General features: G+C 46.7%; 1 protein-coding gene across 15 annotated transcripts in view; it reads left to right on the plus strand.

Annotated features, from left to right (window-relative positions):
- Positions 1 to 21,523, plus strand: part of Apba2 (amyloid beta (A4) precursor protein-binding, family A, member 2) — a 252,319-nt gene that overhangs the window by 119,292 nt on the left and 111,504 nt on the right. For 11 of the 15 annotated variants that reach the window (XM_030242013.1, XM_030242006.1, XM_030242008.1 and 8 more), the window contains one exon: positions 14,180 to 14,233. The exons of the other annotated variants lie outside the window; for them this stretch is intronic. The gene's annotated coding sequence lies outside the window, so the exon portion shown is untranslated. The remainder of the gene's footprint in view (positions 1 to 14,179; positions 14,234 to 21,523) is intronic. 15 annotated transcript variants of the gene reach the window in all.

The raw sequence follows: 21,523 nt of genomic DNA on the forward strand, positions 1-21,523 counted from the left end.
ACACAGTGGCCTTGGCTGTCCTGTCTTCCAGCTCTCTCCTGACTGCTCTGCTCTGTCCTCGCTCTTCTTCATTGGCTCTGCTGGGCTCTTATTACTCTTGTCACATTGGGAGAAGGTCATTTCATCTCCTTGAGGCCTTTGTTCTTCCTTCAGAGGTCAAGTGTGTGGTCCTCTCAGTACCATTTGATTTATCCATCAAAGGCCCTTACCACCCACATCAGTCAGGGACTGGTGGCCCCTCCCAGCACTCCATCCTGTTTTCAGATAGTATGGTTCTCTGAGGCGAGATGTGGTGCAGGAAGGTAGGGGCCCCTTTGGGTAGGGTCCATCTTTTATGTCATACACTCCCTGTGTGTGTCAGCCTATTGCTGTATCTAGCATGGTTGAGGGTACTTGGCAGGAGTCTCGTGTACAGTTTCCTGCCCCTCTAGAGTCCTTCTGAAGCACCTATGGCCACCTACTGCATTAGCAGATGGTTGTAGGGTACATGTTACCTAATGGCCAGGAGACTGAGTGGGCTGATCTGTGCAGTACATTCTCCTGACATTGTGTTACACCTTGTCTATGACTGTAAGCAACTCATTCCATTCTGGGACCTCAGGTGTTTGAGCCCCGAGTGGGATGGGCAGAGGAGTTCCAAGATGAGTTTTCTGATTGTGCTTTGGTTCTTTGCATCAGTTACAGAGTGAGGCTAGGGTGGGGTGGGGTGGGGGGCAGTGGCGAGGGGATCGAACCAATGCAACAAGAGCCAGCTGACCAGCAGAACAGTGCTTATTTGAGTTGCTAATTAAAAGAAAATTCATTTCGGATGGCTGCCTTAAGATTTCCCATGAGCACAAGAGGGTGAGCCAGGGTCAAAGCTGCCTTTTAGAGATGGGAGCCACTCCATGTAGCCCAAGCACTTAGTAGACTCACTGCTGACCATTAGGCCCAGGGCAGTATGAGAGCTCCGACTGAATTTCATTTAAGACTGGAAATGTGGACCTGCCTCCAAGGTAATAAAGAATAAAGAAATTTGCATTTGTTTTAAATCACATGGCCCAATATTTTGATGTGAGTGTAGGGACTCGGTAGACTCTAATTTGTCTTTAACTTTTGGTTTTGGATGGTCTTGGTCATGCTGTCTCTCTGATACCATTAACACACTGTATGTAAATAACAAAACCGAATTTCCCAGCAACATGAATCTTTTTTTTTTCCTCATGCAATTGAGAAATCCAGACCAGTTGTTTGCAGACAAGATTTGATTTGACTGTGTTATCATAGTCCTGGTTCTCTTTGCTTGCTCTCTCTCTCTCTCTCTCTCTCACTCTCTCTCTCCTGTATTAACTTCATCTTAGACCTGCTTCATGTATTTTCATGTGCCTTGGTGCATACATTCTTGTTGTTGATATTTCGATTTTTTTACAATGGAAAGATTATCTACAGTCCTCAAAGTAGTCATGTGCTATTAAAACTTAATCATGGGACAAAGAATTGATGAAGACTGACACAGACAAACCAAAACAATGAATCCCATGGTCAGGAAAGCTAACAAAGAGGTACTGGAGAGCCTTGATAAACCTGGAGACATTTGGCGGTGTGCTGAGAGCATACACCCCTCCTCAGCTCACAGGAGGATGACATGGCTGCCCACAGAACCGGTGTCAGCCCGCTCTAGAAACCAAATTGAAATTTGGTAATGGGCCACTCTTGGCAATGACTCTAGGTTGCTGTCATCTCTTTGTAACAATGAGGAACGTGATGCAAGACTCCATTCACACCAGTGGAAGCTGTGCGTTGTGTTCCCCTCTGTATTAGGGTTCTCTGGGAGAACAGAATACAGCGAATGAGGATTTATTAGTGTTCCCACAATATGTTCTGGGTAAGTCCAGAAATTACTGTGTCCCCCTTGAAGAGACTGAACACTCAGTAGCTGTTCATTTCTTGAAGCTAATTATGTCAGCATTCCCGATCGGGTGCTGAAGGCCTGGGGGGATTCCAGGAGAGCTGCCTTTCTCTTCAGTCTATGTTAGATGCTTGAAGATGCTGGGTTCTGAGATCAGGGAGGGGATGGGTCAGCAGCAATCACTGCAGCAACAGCAGAGTAGCTGACCTCATCAGTGAGATGCAGAGGCAAGCAGGCAAAAAGCAAAAGCTCCCCCTCAGACCTCCCTGAGGCAGCCTCCCACATTGAGGGCAGCGTCTTCACATTTCAGTTAATGTACTCAAAGTCTCTCCTTAACAGCGATTCTCTGAGGCCAACCTTAATCTACACAATCCATCGCAGGTGTGTCCTGGAGGAGGCAGGATTCTTAAATCATTTGCATCTAGTCTGACAATGGAGATTAACCTATAGACGTCATAGGCATATCAAGATGGGGAGGGGCTGGAGATGTGGCTCAGCAGTTAAGAACATGTATTGCTCTTATAAAGGACCCAAGTTTGGTTCCAAGCTCTCACATCAGGGGCCTCATAATCACCTGTAACTCCAGACCCAGAGATCTCTGATGATCTGATGTCTTCTTCTGACTTCTGAAGGTGTTTGCCCTCATGCACACACACACACACACACACACACACACACACACACACACACACGAGGATGCATGCATTTGCACATGTGCATACACACTAAATAAAAAATGTAAAGAAAGCAGAACTAAATTCCTTGCTTTTATTTCTACTGGAGATGTGTATTCATGGTATATATGTGGCAGCTGAGTAGTTGGTTTTAGTGGTGATTTGGATGTCACAACCTGAGTGCCATTTAACAAGAGGTTTGAAGTGAAGTTTGGGGCCATACAGAGCAGTTTTCTGTCTTTAGCTTTCCGGTGCATTGTTTTCTAGAGTCTCTTAGCATATTGAAAAACAAAACAAAACAAAACAAAACAAACAAACAACCCAAACTCAGAAGTCACTTTTTTTTCTTCAAGGCTTGTGTGGAATATAGAAATCCTCAGGGTGCAGGATGTGAGAAAGGTCATCACCAGGTCACCCTCAGGGTGGGCCACCTGGGCTGTGATGATTAATCTTGATTGTCAACTTGATTGCATGGAGAGGTACACCTCTGGGTGAGTCTGTGAGGGTGTTTCTAGGGGCAACTCAGTAAGGGGGAGGATGCTCAGGAATGGAGGCACTCTGGTGGGGGTGGCCCAAAGGAGGAAACAAGGCAGGAGGCACAGGCATCCTCTGCTTCCCCTTCCTATCTGCCATGAGGTGACTAGCCTCCTCCCCAACCACGTCTGCAGCCTGGCTGTTCAGCTTGAGCTCAAGCCCCACAGTGGCAGAGCCACCTGCTACTCCCTTTGGTTGTTTATATAGGTTTTTGTCTGTTTGTCTGTTTGCAATTCAGAGTACCTAACACATCAGTTCTGCTAGCAGCTGAGCTCCTCCTACCTGTGAAAGACAAGTTCCAGGGCCCTGGGACAGACTCCGGGGAGCCCCATGACAGCAGATGGGACGAGTCTAGAGCACATGTGGGAAGGGCATTAGGAGACAATTCACAGAACCTTCTGATCCAAAGTACTGAGGCCATCTTGTGGTCCCCACTCCTGGACCAGATTTTTTTCTTGAGTATTAGCCATGCTAGAAAACCTGTGGCACCCCAGGAATATGGTCGGTCTCCTCTACTGATTTTCCCTTTAAATGTGTTCTAGAGAGTATTCAGACTCTCCTACTTGATGTGTGGCTTAGGCAGCTCACAACTTTGGAGATTGTGGGTACAAAGGTGGCAAAGTGGTGGGCTGTGAAGTCAGGTACCCTAGGCATGGTACTTGGTACTACTGATGCCAGGCATGGTACGGGGTGACTTGGAGTGCACATAGTAGGGATGGTGACTAGCATCACCTGTGCTGGGGATGGTGTGACTAAGGGTAAGGTAGCTCCAGCTTTATGGCTCTGACAGCCTTAGAACAAAATACATGTTTTTCACAGTTCATTTAAGCCACACAAGTCTGTGACACAGGTTCCTAGGGAACCCCCTTTTCATTTAATGACTGAGGTTGTTTCTGACCAGGGTTCCTATTATAATTTTAATGTTGAATGCCTCCTCTCCTCTCCCTGACATCCCTACCCCTCAAAAACAAAAACAAAAACCCATGCATGAGAAACTTGGTCTCCATCCTATGACATTATTGGAAGGAGGCAGATCTACAGTCAGGGAGGAAGTTAGGTTGGTGGAGACATGCCTTGCAGGGCACAATGGGATCTTGCCTTCTCCCACCTTGTGTCTAACAGCTCTGGTTGGTTCCCTTTTGCCATGACTGCTGCTTCCCAGTTCAGAAGTAATGGGACTGAAGCATTTGAACAGAGACAAAGCAAACTGTTCTCCCGTGTTCTGTCACAGTGACGAACAATGACTGCTACAATCACAGAGCCCCCAATCTCCATCTGGCACCAACCTCGGGCCTCCAGTGGCCCCTTGGAGTTGACTCCTCTCAAGAAAGGTTATTTTCTCAAAGGCCAGAGAGGAACTCCAGGGCCCTGTTTCCAAAGAACAGCTGAGCTCAGCAGTCGACATAGCCTGGTAACATAAGCAGATGCTCCTGCCTCTGCTGTCTATGAGGGGACTGGGTCTTGGGTCTCAAACCCCATAGTGCAAGGTTGCCTGTCATCCCCACCCTCTAAGATCTTGAAGGGCTGAGTCTGAGGTGGCAGTGGCTGGGAGGCTTTGGCAGCAGGCTCTTCAGGGAAGAGGAGGCAGCCAGTGACTGGGCTGGCCACATCCTACTGAAGTGCTAGCCCCCTTGGTGCTGACATAAGTGCATGTGCTAAGGACCAGCACACTTTTTTTTTTTCTGTTTGCATTTTTTACTCGACCTCAGTCCAGCTGGAAGGTGATGAATGATGAGAAAACACAATGTCATTTTCTGACAAACCAAGGTCAAAAGACATCAGGAAAAGCCTGGATTAAACTTTGTCAACTCAGCCCAAGAGCTCTACCAAAAGGGCATGGGAGCTTGGGGTTCATTAGGCATGATATTATGTCTGTTCTCAGCTATATGCTTGTGTGTGTGTGTGTGTGTGTGTGTGTGTGTGTGTGTGTGTGTGTGCATGAGCACACATGCATGCCACGCACTTATGTGGAGGTCACAGGATAACTTTAGGAGTCATTTTCCTCCTAAAACTCTGGGTCCCGGGAATTGAACTCATGTCAAAGGGCCTGGCAGGAGGTGACTTTACCTGCTGAGCCATCTTGACAGCCCGAGATTCTTATTTATATTCTCAGTAAAGATTTATAATAAAACACCTTCAGTAGCTTGTTGGCAAGATGTTGGGATGGATCTAGGCTCATATTACAGTGGCCAGGTCAACAGGAAGCATGGTGTCCCCAATGTCTGGTCTTAGTAGTCACAGTGTCAGGTCTGCTTTTTTCTTTTTACTAGGAACAAGACACCCTGTCCAGTGCCCTAGGGAAGGGGAGATGAGTCCACTTTTGAAGGGTTTGGCAAAAAGTATGGGAGCACATCTAAAACACTAGGGGGAAGATCAGTATCTGACCTCTCCCTGCTCATATCTTCCTGCCTCCCACAGGGAGCACTCTTCCTTTCATTTGTTACTTTCCTGCACTGCGTTTGTAAATATGCCTCTACCCGTTATTTTTACGGGCTGTCTGCAAAGCATATTGTAAATGATACCAGGTCACAGCATTTATTTTTTTCATCTGTAGCTGCCTTCTTTGCTTAACCTTCTGCTGGAGAGTTTCACCCACAGGAGTTGTAGCCAGAGCACGCCCTGTTGGGGTGGTGCTGCGTGGCGGTGTTGCTTGTCGGCTCCCATTGATGGATGTTCAGCTGCTTTCCAGTCTCTGGCTGTTACAAACAAGGCTGTCATGGATATTTATGTGTGTATCTTGGTGAACGTGAGCCAGATTCATGAGGCGTGCTTAACAAGGAATTGCTGTGGGGTTGAGGCTGTGAATCTTGAATTTTACTAGAAGTAGCCAAATTGCTTTCTGGACTGGGTGGGTATAGCAAGCAGCTTCCTCTGCAGTTCGTGTGAGGCTCCCCTCTGCTCTTTCCCTGACAACACTCAGCATTCCGGTTGTTTTTAGTGTTTGTTAGTCTGAATGCAGGCTCTGCCTGTGGTGGGTTGAATGAGAATGACCTCCACGGGCTCATAGATTCAAATGCTCTGTCCACAGTTAATGGAACAATTTGGGAAGGATTAGGGGGTGTGGCCTTGTTGGAGAAGGTGTGTCAATTACTGGGCTTTGGGGTTTCAAAAGCTCACACCAGACTCAGTTCTCACATACTCTCTATCTGGCTCCTGTTTGTGGATCAGGAAGCAAGCTCTCAGCTCCCATGCTCCTGCCACGGTGGTCATGGGTTTGCCCTCTAAAGTTGCAAACCCCCAGTTAACTCTTTCTTCTATAAACTGGTTGGTTGTGGTATGTATGCAGCAATAGGAAAGTCACCAAGACACCACATGTGGCTTTGATTTCTATTCCCTGCCTGCCAATGAGACAGTACATCTTTCATATATTTATGTTTATTTCTAATTGATTTTATCTACTTGTTCTTTTGGGATGGCTGGACCTACTCTTTGCCCCATTTTGTCTTTTCTTGTGGTCAGCCTAATCTATTGTTTGACTTATGTATTGCAGATATGTTTTCTCTCTTAACTGCTTTCAATGTGGCACAGGGCTGAGAGTGTGGACTCGAGGGCCATCCTGCCAGGATCAGATCTTTGGCTCGGTATTTCCTCTGTGGCCTTGACTGAGCTAATTCATCTGCCTCAGTTTCCTCCTCTGTGAATGGGGCTGAGAAGGGGAAGAGGTTTGTATCCATGAAGCAGATCTTTGTCCCCCTTCTACTGGGGTTGTACAATTCCACAGGTTTGATAACTTGTAAAGAATAGATGTTTCTGTGGCTCACAGTTCTGTAGTCTGGGAAAAACAATATGAAGGGACTGGAGTCTGATAAGACCTGTGTCACCTGTGGCAGAAGATGAAAGGGGAAGACAGAGAAGGAGACTGAGAGGGAGGAGAAAGAGAAGAGGGCTGAGCTCATCTTCCCTCAGAAACCCACTCCTGTGATAGATGAACCACCCACATTAATGGATTCATGAGGACAGAGACCTCCTGACCTAAATACCTTTGAAAGGTCCTGCAGCTCAGCACTCGCATTTGGGTTAGATCTCCTGTGGGTGAACTGTGGCGGACACAGCTGAACCCTAGCACACGATGATGAGCTTCATCTAGCCTTGCCCTTTGAGGTCACATGGGAGCCTATACACGGGCATTGCTGCCCTGTGCACACCCTGTGGGTTCTGTGTCATCCTTTGATGGGCTGGCAGGCCCTGCTGCGCTTGGCTCTCAGCCTTCTATAAAGCCCTCCCTTCAGTCCCCAAGCTGCCTGAATCAAAAGCAAAATCCTCTAGGGGACACCTGGGAATTGGGAGGCACCAGGCTCCCCACAGCAAAAATAGAAGCTTCATTTGCTTTGGAAAACAAATGACAGTGAGAAGGGAAACCAACTGGGGTGGCTGAGGAGGCTGGGGAGCCCTCAGTGGTCCTGGGCACTGTGAGGTTGGATGCAGCTGTGCTGATCTGCCAGCAAGCTGCCCCGTTCTCTTTCATCCTGGCCTCCCACTGGCATTGCGGTTGGTCTGTGACATCCACATTCTTGGCATCTGAGGCCCAGTTTTTTTTTAATACCTGCTGCACTGTCCTCTGGCCAGACTCCAGAAAACAGGACGGGTTTAATGTGGAGAATCATTGGGAAAATATGTCAGAGATTATAGGGAAGGCAGGCCTGCCAAGAAGGGTACAGAGAACTGTGCTTGGTCCTGTGATGGCGTAGGCTATGTAAGGGCAGAGTTACTGATGTGCAAAGTACTGCTGAGGCCGGCAACCACTAGTTGCAGAAGACCTGTTAATAAAGTAGCCAGGTTTGTAGTCATGTCTCAGTCAGGACATGTTCTGAGAAGGGTTGTGCAGACCCTACTTACAGACACTAAGGTGATCTACGCCTCGTGTCAGGTATGTGCCGTTTTACATCACATGGATACTGTGATATCACTGAGTGTCCCACACAGTCTCTGCTTCAGAGCTGGGGCCGGAAGTGAGAGGCTGAGAGCCCAATGATACTCGTTGCCGCGACCCATCACCTCTAGATTCTGAATGATATCTTTCCAAGTCTGGGGTTTGTACCCATCTTAGTAATAACAGTTTGCATGTTATTTTTAAGTCTCTCCAGTAGCGTTAGTCGGAAGCACCTGCTGTAACAAGCAGTTGTTTTTGAAACTTTGAGATCATCAAAGACCCACTTTAAATCCAGCTTGTTCCCAAAACATTTGCACAAATAAGAGTCTGGAGATTTGAGCTTTTTTATTCTGAAGATGCAGCTTGCACAGGAGGAAAATAACACACTCTCATCTTTATAAATAGTGTTATTAGCATTGAAGACTTTGCTTTGCAGTCAGCTTAGGGACTTGGCTATTTAGAATCTTAGTATCTTACTTATAAACAGTACCTGGGCCTCCACTGTGACCATCTCTCCTTCCTACTGGCTCTGAGGACCTGGTGACCCTTTTTGAGCTCAGTCTCTCTTTGCTCACAGAAACACTGCTAAGACCAGCTCTTAGAGTTATGCCTCTGGGCTTCTTTCCTTCTTTGTCCTGGAAGATACTTGTTCTGTTCACCTGAACACAGTCTCTATGTATCACATCAGTTAGCGGCAGCCAACGTGTGCTCTTGGTCTGGGGAACATCCATTTTCTTATCCCAAGAAGTCTCATTCCCCCATCCTGGGTAATGTATGGGCTCTGCTCCATCTGTGGAGATGTAAGCCATCTCCATGTGTTCTCTCCAGGGAAGATTGGATGGGGGGGGGGGGTCTCCAGTACCCGGTGCCAGGAGGCCATCTATTTTGTAGCCTACCTGTGCAGTGCCTGCTTCTCTCAGTGAGGCAGTCCCAGGGCAAGCAACGGTTACCCAACCAACAGTCCTGTGTGTGCAGACACAAGTTTGGTGCCAGGCTATGTCATGGGGTTACAGGAGGAATCCTTTGCCTTTGATGCTTCTAGATGTAGGTCAGCCCTTCTGTCAGGGCCTCCTTGAGCCATCCCAGGGCCTCTGCAGTATGTGGCCAGGTCCTGTTCACAGATGTCTGCAGGGTTATTATTCCCACTTCACGGTGTGCTCTCCCTCCATCTCCAACATAGAGTTACAGACTTCCCCAGACTGAGCCCAGCATCTAGCCCTTTACAATGTGGAGTTTCCCAGTCAGCACACAGACATTAATATATAGCTCTGTGGTATTAGAGGCAGCCACCCAGTCCTCTGCTGTGCTAACGGTGATTCCAGTGTGGTTGGATAAGATCAGAATTCTCCAGTGAGTTGGATATGTTCATTTCTCCATCTTCTTGGCTCCTCACCCCTTGCAGATCTGGGACTTTATGAAGCTGTAACAGTTGCCTTAAATTTCTTAAGAAAATGGTTTCTAGGTTGCTTTTGATGTGCCTGTGCCATCCCCAGGCTCTTTCCCTGGGGACCTTGGCTTTAGATGGATAGTTCAATGAGTTGTCCCGACAGGGGTGGGAGTGGGGTTCTGCTGAGTGTGTATGTATGTGTCTGTGTGTGTGTGTGTATGTGTATATATATATATATGTATATATATATATATATATATATATATAAATACATAATATTTATCTATTATATATAGCATATTTATATACTATATAATGTTTGTGTATATACTTATGTATTTATATAACTATATATTTATTTATATGAGTATGTTTATATAATTATATATTTATATATAATATATGTATATATTTGTATGTGTATATATATGTGTGTATTTATTTATGTGTGTGTATACTCACATCTCTATCTCTCTCTTACACACACACACACACACACACACACACACACACATGATTTGGGATCTCCCATTAGCCATCAAAAGTAACCAGTGAATTCCGAGTCGTCCCTCTAAGGAATCTTTCCTCCTGGAATGCCTGGAAACAAGCGTCTGAAATGCTAAGTTTGACCACGGATGAGCTCATTCCCAGAGCCTTGCATGTTGAAAAGCACAGGACCAATGGCAGCAGTTGAAGTGGTGTCCTATGAGGAAGTTAATGAGTTCTGGGACCTGATTGCCAGCAATCATAACGGTTATCTTCCTGTGAGAAGCTGGTTCTCAGGAGTGGTATATGACATCAGATAGCTGAAAGCTATTCATTGGATGTACCGTCTGTGTCTCATTCCCTCTGTGGACACAGCAATAGCCTAGAGTGCCTTTGCTTCTGTGGTGGCTCCCAAGGTAGGGTGGGAGGCCCTGTACCCTGGAGGATCCTAAGGTAGTCAGGGAGAAGGAAGAATCCTTTGGTTTGAATTTGCATGTCTTTCTTGGAAAGCTGAGCTGCGGGGTCAACCATCTCCCACCTCCATCCAAAACCAAAGCCTGTGAGTAGATGGATCTGGAGTGCAAGGCGTCCTGGCCCTCTGGGGAGTCTTCCAGTCTGAGGATGTCGAGGGCTAGGAAACGATTCTGATGATGGCTGTGGAGTGGAGGAACAGGCGCTGTCTAATCACAGATGGCTAGGGAGGCCTGCCATGCCCACTCCTGGGGAGGGAGAAAGGAGCAGAATAGAGTTTGGCAGTGATAGGAATGGCTGGACACGGTAGATGTGCAGAGAAGCCCAGGTAACCCAGCAGGCATGCTATATTTCTTTCTCTGTCCCTTTTAGCTATTAGCAGGGGCCAGAAATGTTTTTTTTGTTTTGTTTTGTTTTCTAATCCTAGAGGGATGGCTACCGACTCTTCTGGCCTTCAAGGGCCTTCCCCTGCTCCCATGAAGGTCTGGGAGAGGGTGCAAGAACCTGGTGGTGATGTGGTAGGTGACCTTGCATTTGAATTAAAAGGCTGTGGGGAAACTGGAGAAGATAAACATGAAAAGAATGCAAATGAATCGCATCAGAGTGGACAGGAGCCCTGACTCCACATCCACCAGGGATGGCTGCGTGGAGCCTATAAATAGGCACTTAAAGCCTGCTTCTAAATTGAGTTCAGATGTGGGCCTGTTTCCTCGCACGGAGAAGTATTTGTGTAAGGTATAACACACCCCACTGTTTCCAGGCTGGAGGATTTTGTGCTTTCTTGGGGACTCTATGTGGAGCAGGCGGGGGATGCGCTGTTCCAGATGAATGAGACTCTGTCCTTTTCAGGGGCCTCAGAGGAGAGAGAGCTTGTAGAGAGGGGCTCTCCAGGGAAGGAGGCAGCAGCAGTTCTCTGAGGGCAGGCATGCGAGTCCCTAGACAACTCCTGGGCTTCTCCCAGGTGTCCCTGTTCAGGAGCAGGTAGGAGAGTCTTAGACCCAATGCACACAAGGACCTCCACAGGCCCACAGTGAATTGGGATGATGCCAGATGATCTGGAATAGAGGCTGAGACACATCCTTAAGGGGAGGGGTGTAACCTATATGTATGGTGGGATGGGGATCCTGGTTTCCCAGATCTCTCTTCCTGCATTACTCCATTTTCTGCTATTCTAGTAGTCAACTCTGGATGGGTACTTTTTTTGGGGAAAGATGCTTTATTTTGGTTCTTGGTTCTGGAGATCCAGAGTTAAGAGCTGCATATTGGGATGGCCATTCTTCTGGCAGCGCCCAGGGGTGAGTGTGCGGCCTCAAGTGGTGAGCAAAAGAGCAAGTTGCTTGTGTGTTCAGATTTCTCTCCCTCTTCTGGTAAAGCCACCAGTGTGAGTTGTGGGAGCTCAAGATGGCTGGTCCTATCCTGATTATCTCCCAAAGTTCCCTCCCCACCCCATTGTCCCCCCAAGCACCATGGCCAGAATAAGTTCTCATCTCTAAATATCTCACAGCACAAACTAAACTCTGACAGTGTCATAAGGGACAAGCTGTCCTCGGGTCTCAGCACTGGCTGACTGGCTTGGGACAAAGCTACCTCTTATCTACTGCTCCGGAGCAGTGGTGCTAGTTCCCCGTGGGCAAGTGAAGTGTTTTGCCCACGGGACTGTACCAAGTATGCTATGCACCAACTCATTCATTAATTGATTTTGAAGGATCCTGGGTGGCAAGCTCGCACTGTGTCCCAGGGCATTTATTTGATGTGAATGTGGCTTAAGGTGCTGGTCTGGGGGTTTTGCTGGCTGTCACTTACCCAACTGCCTTTCAAACAGCTTTTTTTTTTCTCTTCTGCCTTATTTTCCTAATGTGTTTGTTAATATGCGTGCATTGTATTCTCCCCCCTCTTGTACCTTCCTCATTGGTGTGTGTGTGTGTGTGTGTGTGTGTGTGTGTGTGTAGGTCAAAGGTTAACGTTGGGTGTCATTCCATAGGTGAGACCTAACGTGCCTTTTGAAATAAGGTCTCTCAGTTGGCCCCGCATAGGGCTCACCAGTGCGTTCCAGGGATCTTTTTATCTCTACCTCCTCAGCTCTGGGATTACAAGTACAAACCACATTGGTTGGCTTCTCTTTGTGTGTGTGTTGGGGGTGGGGTGGTGGAGGGGTCTGGCTCTCAGTAAACACTGTGCTAACTGACCTATCTCCACAGTCTCAATAGTCACTCTCCTCCACAGCCGTGCACAGGTTGTGCAGGCCTCTGTTGATGCTCACACAGGAAGCAAGCAGCCCATACTGACTGCACTCTAGGAAGTGGGTATGTGGTTGAAATGCCTCATCTGTGTCCCCCACAAAGAGGCCTCCCCAGAGAGCCAGAACCTGTAAGGCACTGAAGTGTTACACATACACCAGACCGTTGGGAAGGACCTGTGTAGCTATGTGAATGCCAGACCCCTGACACTCCAGCAAGGACACAGAGGTGAAGGGTCTGCAGATCCCTTACCAGTCTGTTAGAGGATTCTAGTCAGGTTTGTTCCTCTGGACTGGAGGCGTTCGCATGGGCTAGGCTGGGACAGATGAGATTCTCCAGTGCTGGGAGGACCTGCCACTAAGAATGTCTGCCCAGGGAACCGAGAGTGACTGGCTTTGTTGGAAATGTGATCGTGCAAGTCCAGAGTAGAACCCATTGTTTGCTTGTGCCTGTAGAAAAGACTCATTTCTTTCTCCCCAGTGAATGCAGCTGAGCTCTCTGACCTCAGACCTCTCAGCAGGTAAGAGGAAAGTTACCTTTCTACTGCAGCTGCCTAGGGAGCCTCTGCCCTGGGTTTTCTGTCTTGGAAGGACTCAGGAGGTGGCCTTTTAAAGGGGAGCAGAAGAGCTGGAGAGGTAGCTCAATGAGTAATGTGTTTACCCTGCAAAGAGGAGGACCTGAGTTTGGACCCTCAGGTATGCATGTAAAACTCCGGGTGCAGGGGCCTGGGTCTGTAACCTCAGCTCTCAGTGGGCAGAGACTGCAGGACGGATGGATACCTGAGGATACGGATTAGCCAGTTAGTGAGCTCTGGGTTCAGAGAGACTGTCTTAAAAATAAGGAGAAAGACTGAGGAGGAAGTCGCGTGATGTTGGATTTTGACCTTCATAGGCATCCACACATGTGTACACACACACACACACCACACAAAACAAGAAAATCCTTTGTATTTTCATCCTGTTTTAGCTGTAGCATATGGAGAAGGGGATTAGAGTCAATTCTGAGGACAGATAAACCAAGCTTTCCTTTTGGATCCAACCCAGGTCTGTTGGGTTTTCCTCCTTAGCTTTTACTTGTAAAGCAGTCTCTGTTTAGGGAAGTTGAGGGGCCTGGTCCTCCTTCCTGTTGTCTAATGAACCTCATGGCCAGGAGGGAGGGCAGAGACCCCTGACAGAGAAAGTGAGGGAATCCTTTCTCTTCTTTTACTGACTCTTCATTGTCCTCCAACCCTCACATGGATCCCAGCCTTCTTTGAAAGTGTCATAGAACAAGGGTTCTGCCACTGCTGGGGTCAAGCTTTGTTGTGGGGAAATGCATATTCATGAGGCCTTTGAAGCACTTCATTAATATGCAGGTAGTCTCTCCTTCTAGAGTGGTACATAAGCCATCATTATTTGCCCAACATACTTTTTTTCTAAGGCAATAATTATGCAATGGAATGGCTAAAGAAACATTTTTAATTATTTGTTTAGGGTACTTTCTATCATCTCATTAGAATTATAATTCATTCGCTTTTCCAGGTGATTTGGAACCCTCACATTTAAATTTGTATTCATGGAAGAGCACTATACAAGCACTGTTGCCATTTTTAGAACTAAAGTCATTTCTTCTGTTCCTTCTGCTTTATTCCAGGAAGACTGGATCACCAGGGAAGTTCTCAGGACATTATCACGGCACTCATTTCTGGTAAGAAATCAGAGGCAGTCTTGTATCGAGCCAGGTGGTCTTACCTGGAATTCCTTCTTGCTTCTGCCATATGCAAACTGGGCTTGCCTCAGCAGAAGGATAATACAGGGCAGACGGAACGGTTCCGTGTCCATTTCCAGGGAAATGCAGGGGTTTAGTTCTGTGTTTCTGAGTACAGACCTTTGAAGTTGGATTTGATTGATGGCCAAGGAGTAGACAGACCCTGAGCTCACCGCTGCTCATTTGCTTTGCCTGGGATTAGTCTTTGCCCACCACGGGACATATAATAGTACGCATGGAGATGTTTTGTCCTTTCTCCCTCAGGCTAGTGTTTCTCTGGATACTTGTCCTTCTGGAGAGTCCTTTGTACTAAAGGTTGAGATGAGCAACTGACCCAACACAGACAACTGCTGTAGGTCTTGTTGTCCCCAGTCTGAAAATTAGATATCCCAAAGGCTGTTCAATCAAGTTGGCTTTTTGAACATTGATGTGCAAAGTCCAAGGGTCAATCTCTCACACTACAAGCAAAGCCAGTAAACACAACCCCCATCCCCAACAAAACAAACAAACAAACAAAGAGCAACCATGCAACAAAGAGTCGAGCAGAGATTTCCATGTCTAAACACCGAACTCCTAAGTACATCTAGTCCCAAGCGTTTTAGATAAGGCTTACTCAACTGGTAGTATGCTTTGAGAAGCTAGCCACTGGGGAAGGCTAGGAGGTCAAGCACAAGACATCCAATTCAGATCAGAAAGAGGCCAGGCGGTTCCAGGTTACCATCTGCCTGTGTTTGCCTTGCCCTGTAGGATCCTGCAGGACAGAACCTGAGGCCAGCCTTGTGTTGAAAGAGCAAAGAGGACGGTGGAAAGGTGAATTCTGGCTTGCAAGGGAACTAACTGGTTTATCTTCCTGGGCTAGAAGTGTACCAGGTGGCCTGGATATGGGGAACCTGTTGGATGGGTTTGAGAGTAGGGAGGGTTGTTAAGGTCAGGAAGTTGAGCATTACCCATCTCTGTGTCCTGACCCAGAGCCAGTCAGCACCTCCACTCAGCTCCATGACTTCCCCTGGATTCATGAGATGGAGCAGCCACTGGACTAGGATGGAGCAACTATGCCGTGTCACTCAAAGGGAGGTGATGGTCTGTGGTGTTCAGAAGGAGAGGGAAACTGAGTATCCTATGTGGGGAAGCTACGTAGCAGTTCTGAGGATGAAGAGAAGGCTTACCGGGGCAAGAGTGGGATTCTGGAGTCAAGGCTGTAGTCAGAAGCAGCAATTTGCTTTGCTCTGGGTAACACAGGTCCATGGATCATACATCGTGATTACTGTGTGATTGTTTGTTTGTTTTTGTAAAGCGAGGTAGCTCTATCGATCTCCCTCTCAAACCCAGCATCTACCTTTTTTGTTTGTTTGAGGGGTTACTCAGAAGGCTGGTGCAATACCCAGGCAGGACTTCCTATGCAACACATTGGCAAAGTTCTTGTCACAAATGTCGTGGATACATTGTCTCTTGGCTGTGGTGTATTCATAAGCAGCTAGAAGTGGTAGAACAGAGCCATTCGGAGGGGAAGATAGGGGGACAAGGCAGAGCTCGAGTTCCTCTGTGGCTTCTGATGGGTCTTGGCTGGGTGTTTTCAAACTGGTTCTGTCTTCGGTTTTTAGGTACTCTGTAGATTTACTCTGTACTCTCCACAGGCCTTTCCCATCTCATTATATTTTCTGTTAAGAGTTGTGCACATAATTCACCCTTAATCTCAAGGGGCACATTGGCCTTTCTCAGCTTTGAAAATGTTAGAACATTTAAGGGCCAGGTTCTGTAAAGGGACACGGTTTTGTTTGTAACTTGTGGGGAGGACAGTTTGTGAGGGGAGACCTCCATAATAAGGACGTAGCCTCGTGAACTGGAGTGAAATTCTAATCCTTTGGAGCCTTGGTCATACAGCCAGTTCATCCCTCCTACCCTCCAGGAACTATCCACTGTGGAATTGCCTCCTCAAAGTCTTCCAGATGAACTCCAGGTGTATCACAGTCAGATGGTTCCGTGGGGTGGTTCAATTTATACCTCCAAAGTAGAAGTTTTTTTTTTTTCTTCTGAGCCTATGAAGAGGCCTGATGTGTCCTGAAATACTGACAGAGGATCTGCAGCAGTTGCAATAGCCGAGGCCCTCCCAAGCGCTCTTACTTTCTGCAGTGCGATAACCCATCATTTACGTGAATGTGTTCATCACCCTTCCCTACAGTGTCCCCGAAGGAAAGCGTATGCCTTCTTAGAAAGAAAAGTGGTGATGAAATGGATAGTTTTAAATGTCAATTATGCCAGAATGGATCTCTGCTTGGAAAGGAGCAAAAAGAACCAAAGGCCTGGTTTTATATCTTTTTCTACTGCAAATGGAGCCATTTTATAATCGCAGAATACTAATGCCCATGATGTGCCTGGGTGTCTTGTAGTAAAATTATGTTATAAATGTGCTTCCACATTCAGTAAAGGTTTGAGATACCTTTCTGGTTTTGCCTAGGACAATTGATTTGTAACCCTCATCATTCTCTGTGTGTCTATTGGGCCTCTGTTTACGGAATGCCTGGGGAATAAGATCATAAGCTCAGTGGTTATCCTGGAGGATCATGGAGAGTCACGTAAGCTGCATCTAAATTGCAGAGGGCTCAGAGTATCAGGAACGAGGTGCTGCAGTCATGAACACAGCTGCTGGGATAAGCAAAACTGTTCCTGCCCCAGCACAGATGTGTGTCAGGGCTGTGTGAAGCCCTGACAACCATGTTTGAAAATAAGCACACAGAGCCAGATCACTGAGAGGGTGGCTTTAGACCAGGGCTGGGGGTTTTGGATGTAGGACTGCCATGATTGGGACTGTGGTATTTGTGTGGTGACAGAGGCACAGGTGACACAGACAGTGAAGTGACTCTTATGGTAAGATGTCATGTGTGTAGGAACGTCCCAGTAACAATGGCCCTGCTAGGTATTTTCCCTATTATATGACAAGAAGCCTGTCTTAGTTGCTTTTCTATTGCTGTGATAAAGCAGCCTGAGTAAGGCGATGTGTAGATGAGAGCATTTAACTTGGCTTACAGTTTCAGAGGGTTAGGGTGTAAGACTGGGGAAAGGAAGGAAAAACAGAGAGCTTACCTCTTGATCCACAGGCACAAGGCCGAGAGAGTTAACTAGGAATGATGTGGGCTTTTGAAACTTCAAGGTTCCCTCCAAGTGACACACCTCCTCCAGCAGTCATACTTCCTAATCCTTCTCAAACAGTGTGACCAACTACGGACCAAGCACTCAAACATACGAGCCTGTGAGGGCCATTCTCACTCAATCCACCACAACATAACTTGATACAGGCAACTTGAAAGGGGAAGAAGTTTTTTAAGCTCGAGGTTTCAGAGGTTTCTGTTCAGCAGGGTGGGGGAGGTGTGTGAGAGTATGGCAGATCTGGGGAGGTGTGGTAAGACGTGGCCATTTAATACATATTATGGTGTCCACGGAGCAAAGAAAGAACCAGAAGCATCCATTTAACTGTCAGCAGCCTGTCCTTAGGGAGATTCTAGTCTTCCAACTAGATCCCAAACTCCTAAAGTCTCCATTTTCCAAAATAGTGACCCCTAGCTAGAGGTCAAGAATTCACCATACGGACTAGTGGGAGATGGTTCATATTTAAGCCGTGACATGGAGGACAACAGATTGACTATCTAGCAAAAGGTAAAGTGGGATCCCATACTATGGCTCACATGGATGAGAAGACTTGTATATGAAGAAGAAAAGTACAAGGAAGACCTTCCCTCCCCGTCTCCATCTCAAAAGAACAATTAATTATATGTCAGTAAACATTTTAAAGAGATTCAGGCTGCAGTAGTCATAATGGATTACTGTAAGAGGTTAGCTTTTTGTCTGTGCAAAGAACCCTTTTAAATCAATAAGAAAAAAGATAAGAGAATTGAAAAACGGGCAAATATCATGAAAAGGAGACAAATGAACACTTCTCGTCTTCAATTGGGAAGCTGCCAAGATAGACAATGAGAGACTATTTCACACCCATAGTTTGGCAGATGGGGATGAACCAAGAATGGGATGAGCAAGGGAGGGTTTCGTGCCTTTCTTATTGAAGGCAGAGTGGTTAAAAGTGCCCCAGAGAGCAACTGCAGTTTATAAAAAGAACAGAATGTGGAGCCCCATGACCCAACCATTCCACTCTTGGGTGTCTATGCTTTGTGTTGGCCACGAGTTAGTCAAGATTTTCCGGAAAACCAGAAGTCAGGAGATCAGCCTATTAACCTATCATTTACACGTCTTAAGATTTACTGTAGATGGGTTTATTTTATTACAGTTATTGGCTCACATGTAACAAGGTCCTGTGATCTGCCCATCACTGGAGATCCAGCAGAGCCCATGCCACACAGTCTTAAGAACTAGAATGTGGAGTGAAGCTTCCTGCCCAGGCCCAACAGCCTCATAGCACAGAGGGCAGGGCACTGATGTCCAGTCTCAAGCAATCAGACAGAGAGTAGTTCCTGTCACCTCTTTGTTCTATGCAGCCCCTCCCTAGATTGTTGGTGGTACCCTAAGCCCGAGAGGGACATCTGCTTTATCTAGGACATCAGTTCAAATGCACATCTTCCAAAAATACCCTAAGCGAGGTGGCCAGAACTCACTGTAGTTAGCCAGGTGTGACCCAGTCAAGTTGACACATAGAAATTACCATAGGTCACATGAACTTTTTTTTTTTTTTGAAAGAAATGAAAACATTATAGAAGCTGCCAGGGCCCTTTTTACATAGGAGGGAATGTCTTTGCTGGTGTTGTGGGTCTAGTGGTGTGGGAAATACAGACTAATTATGGTTCAGCCTGAGTGGCGGGGGCTCATTGGTCTATGTTCTCTCTATCTCATTAAGCTGATGGAAGGAGAGGTTGGGGTAGGACTGGGGAGATAACTCAGTTGCTAAAATGCTTGCCTTGTAAACATAAAGACTGAAGTTTGACTCTTACAGTGCACATACAAAGACCTAGCTGTATGTTTTTAATAAATACCAGCACTAGGGAGACAGAGACAGGTGGATCTCTGGGGTTTCCTGGACAGCTCACCCAGTCCGCCCAGCCCACCCAGTGAGCAACTTTATATCCAGTAACAAGATGTAGAGAGTGGCAAGACAGCTCAGCAGGCTCTTGCTCCTAAACCAGATGACCTGAGTGTAATTCTGGGAGAAAAGTGAACTCCTCAAATTGTCTTCTGACCTCCACATTCTCACTGTGACACTTGTGTGCCTACACACACATACAAATATCATATAAATAAATGTAATAAAAGAATTTAAAAACCAATAAAAAATGAAGGGCAGATGGATGGTACCTAAGGAATGACTTCAGATTTTCACTTTATGTGCATGTGTACCTGCCCACACATAAACACGTACACAAGATTATGTGTGCACATGTGCACCTTGACACACATACACAACACAAACACATACATAAGACTGTGTATGTATGTAAGCCGACACACACACACACACACACACACACACACAAGACCACATAACACCACATTTGGCACCCATTCCCACTCTGTACTCTTGTGTCCCTTTGTGCCACTTTGCTTTCATTTCCTGGTGGATCCACTCACTGGCTGCCTTCGGCCCCACCTTTTCACAGATGGTCCTGCATTCGCTCCTTCTTTGCGGTGCTGGGATTTCTCATGAGCCAAGCTGTGCTCACTGACCTAGCTCAGTGCTCACAGCAGCTACATTCCAGGTTGCTTTGGGCCATGTATGCTCATCCATCTCTCATGCACTTCTGACCTTCTTCCCAAACAAGGCTCACAACTCACCCTTTGGGGTGTTGGCTGGAAGCCTGAGCCCACAGCCCTGCCTTCTGTTGGTCTTCTGCTCCTGAGCTCTAGTATTGGTGTGGACTCCTATGACCTCTGATCCATGTCCTTATCCCAGTGCTTCATGGGTAATGGGTGCTCTGGAAGTATGGGGTCATTATTTAGTTATACTTTCTTAGAATTAAGAATTTAATTAGAATTCAAGAGTTGTGGGTCCATTGGGGTGAGCAGCTGATGGGCGCTCTCTGATACCGGCCTCTAGAAAAGGCATGAAGGAGACATGGTGGTGGCCCTGATTATTTGTTCTCAGATTCAGAATGTGTTTTCAAATATTTGGAAACTTCTACTCTGACACAGACTGTGTGTGTGTGTTTTAAGTTGTGTTAAGAGAGGGGGAAAAATCATCAACACCCTGTGTAAAAAGATGAAAAATGTGTTAAGAAACTAGCACGGGGAGCTGCGACTAGGTTGAGCACAACATAATTAATGTGATTAAATTGAAGGAAGTCAGCCTTTTCTGTAGGTAATTTTTTATTAATGATATTCGGATCAGGTTAATTATGTCCAATTCTAATTAATGACAGCACTGTGCACGAATGCTTTCCCAAGCTGTGTTCTGTGGAGTCCCAGGCGATGCTCCTGAATATAGTGCACATATCCCCAACTGGACAGTCCCCAAGAGCCATGCTAAATGCAGGCCTTGGGAAGTTCTGTAGGGAAGAAACCTATTTAATTCAATCACGTGCAACTCTGCAAGCTTGTTCCCACCACAGTGCTGGCAGTTACCCATGGAATTGTTAAGCTATACCACACCTGTGCTTTGCACCTTTAGGGAATAACAGATACCCCTGTGAAGACACTCACCATTTTTTTATTTTCTTTTTTGGGGGTGGGGTGGGGGTGGGGGGGTCAGCAGTTCAGTTTTGGAATGAGCTGGAGCCATAGAAGATAGGCAGAATTCTCAGCCTGCCAGTCAGGGCTCAGCAGGGATGGGTTTTAAGAGATTGTGAGGAAGCAGTTTATGTGGTGATGATGCAGTCTGTGTAGACAGGCCTGAAGTCCATCAGAAAGGCTGTGAAGAAGGGTAGCTGAGCTTCCTGCACGGGCAAAGCTGCAGTCCACAGGCAGAACATCTTTCTAAAGGATGCCTCAACTTTGTGTTATCTTGAGTCCATCAATTGGGAGTGGTGATTCTTGGTAGGGAGGGTGTAGCTTTGCTGAAGTAGGTGTGGCCTTGTTGGAGGAAGTGTGTTCCTAGGGACAAGCTTTGAGGTTTCAAAAACCTAAGCCAGGCCCAGGAGTTCTTTCTTCCTGCTGCCTGAGGATCCAGATGTAGAACTCTAAGCTCCTTCTCCAGCACCAGGACTCTCTGTATGTTGCCATGTTTAACACCATGCTTGCCGCCTGCCATGCTGATAATGGACTAACCCTCTGAAATCGTAAGCAAGCCTTCAATTA

This window comes from Mus musculus, chromosome 7 (assembly GCF_000001635.26).
Source record: "Mus musculus strain C57BL/6J chromosome 7, GRCm38.p6 C57BL/6J".
Classification (NCBI taxonomy): Eukaryota; Metazoa; Chordata; class Mammalia; order Rodentia; family Muridae; genus Mus; species Mus musculus.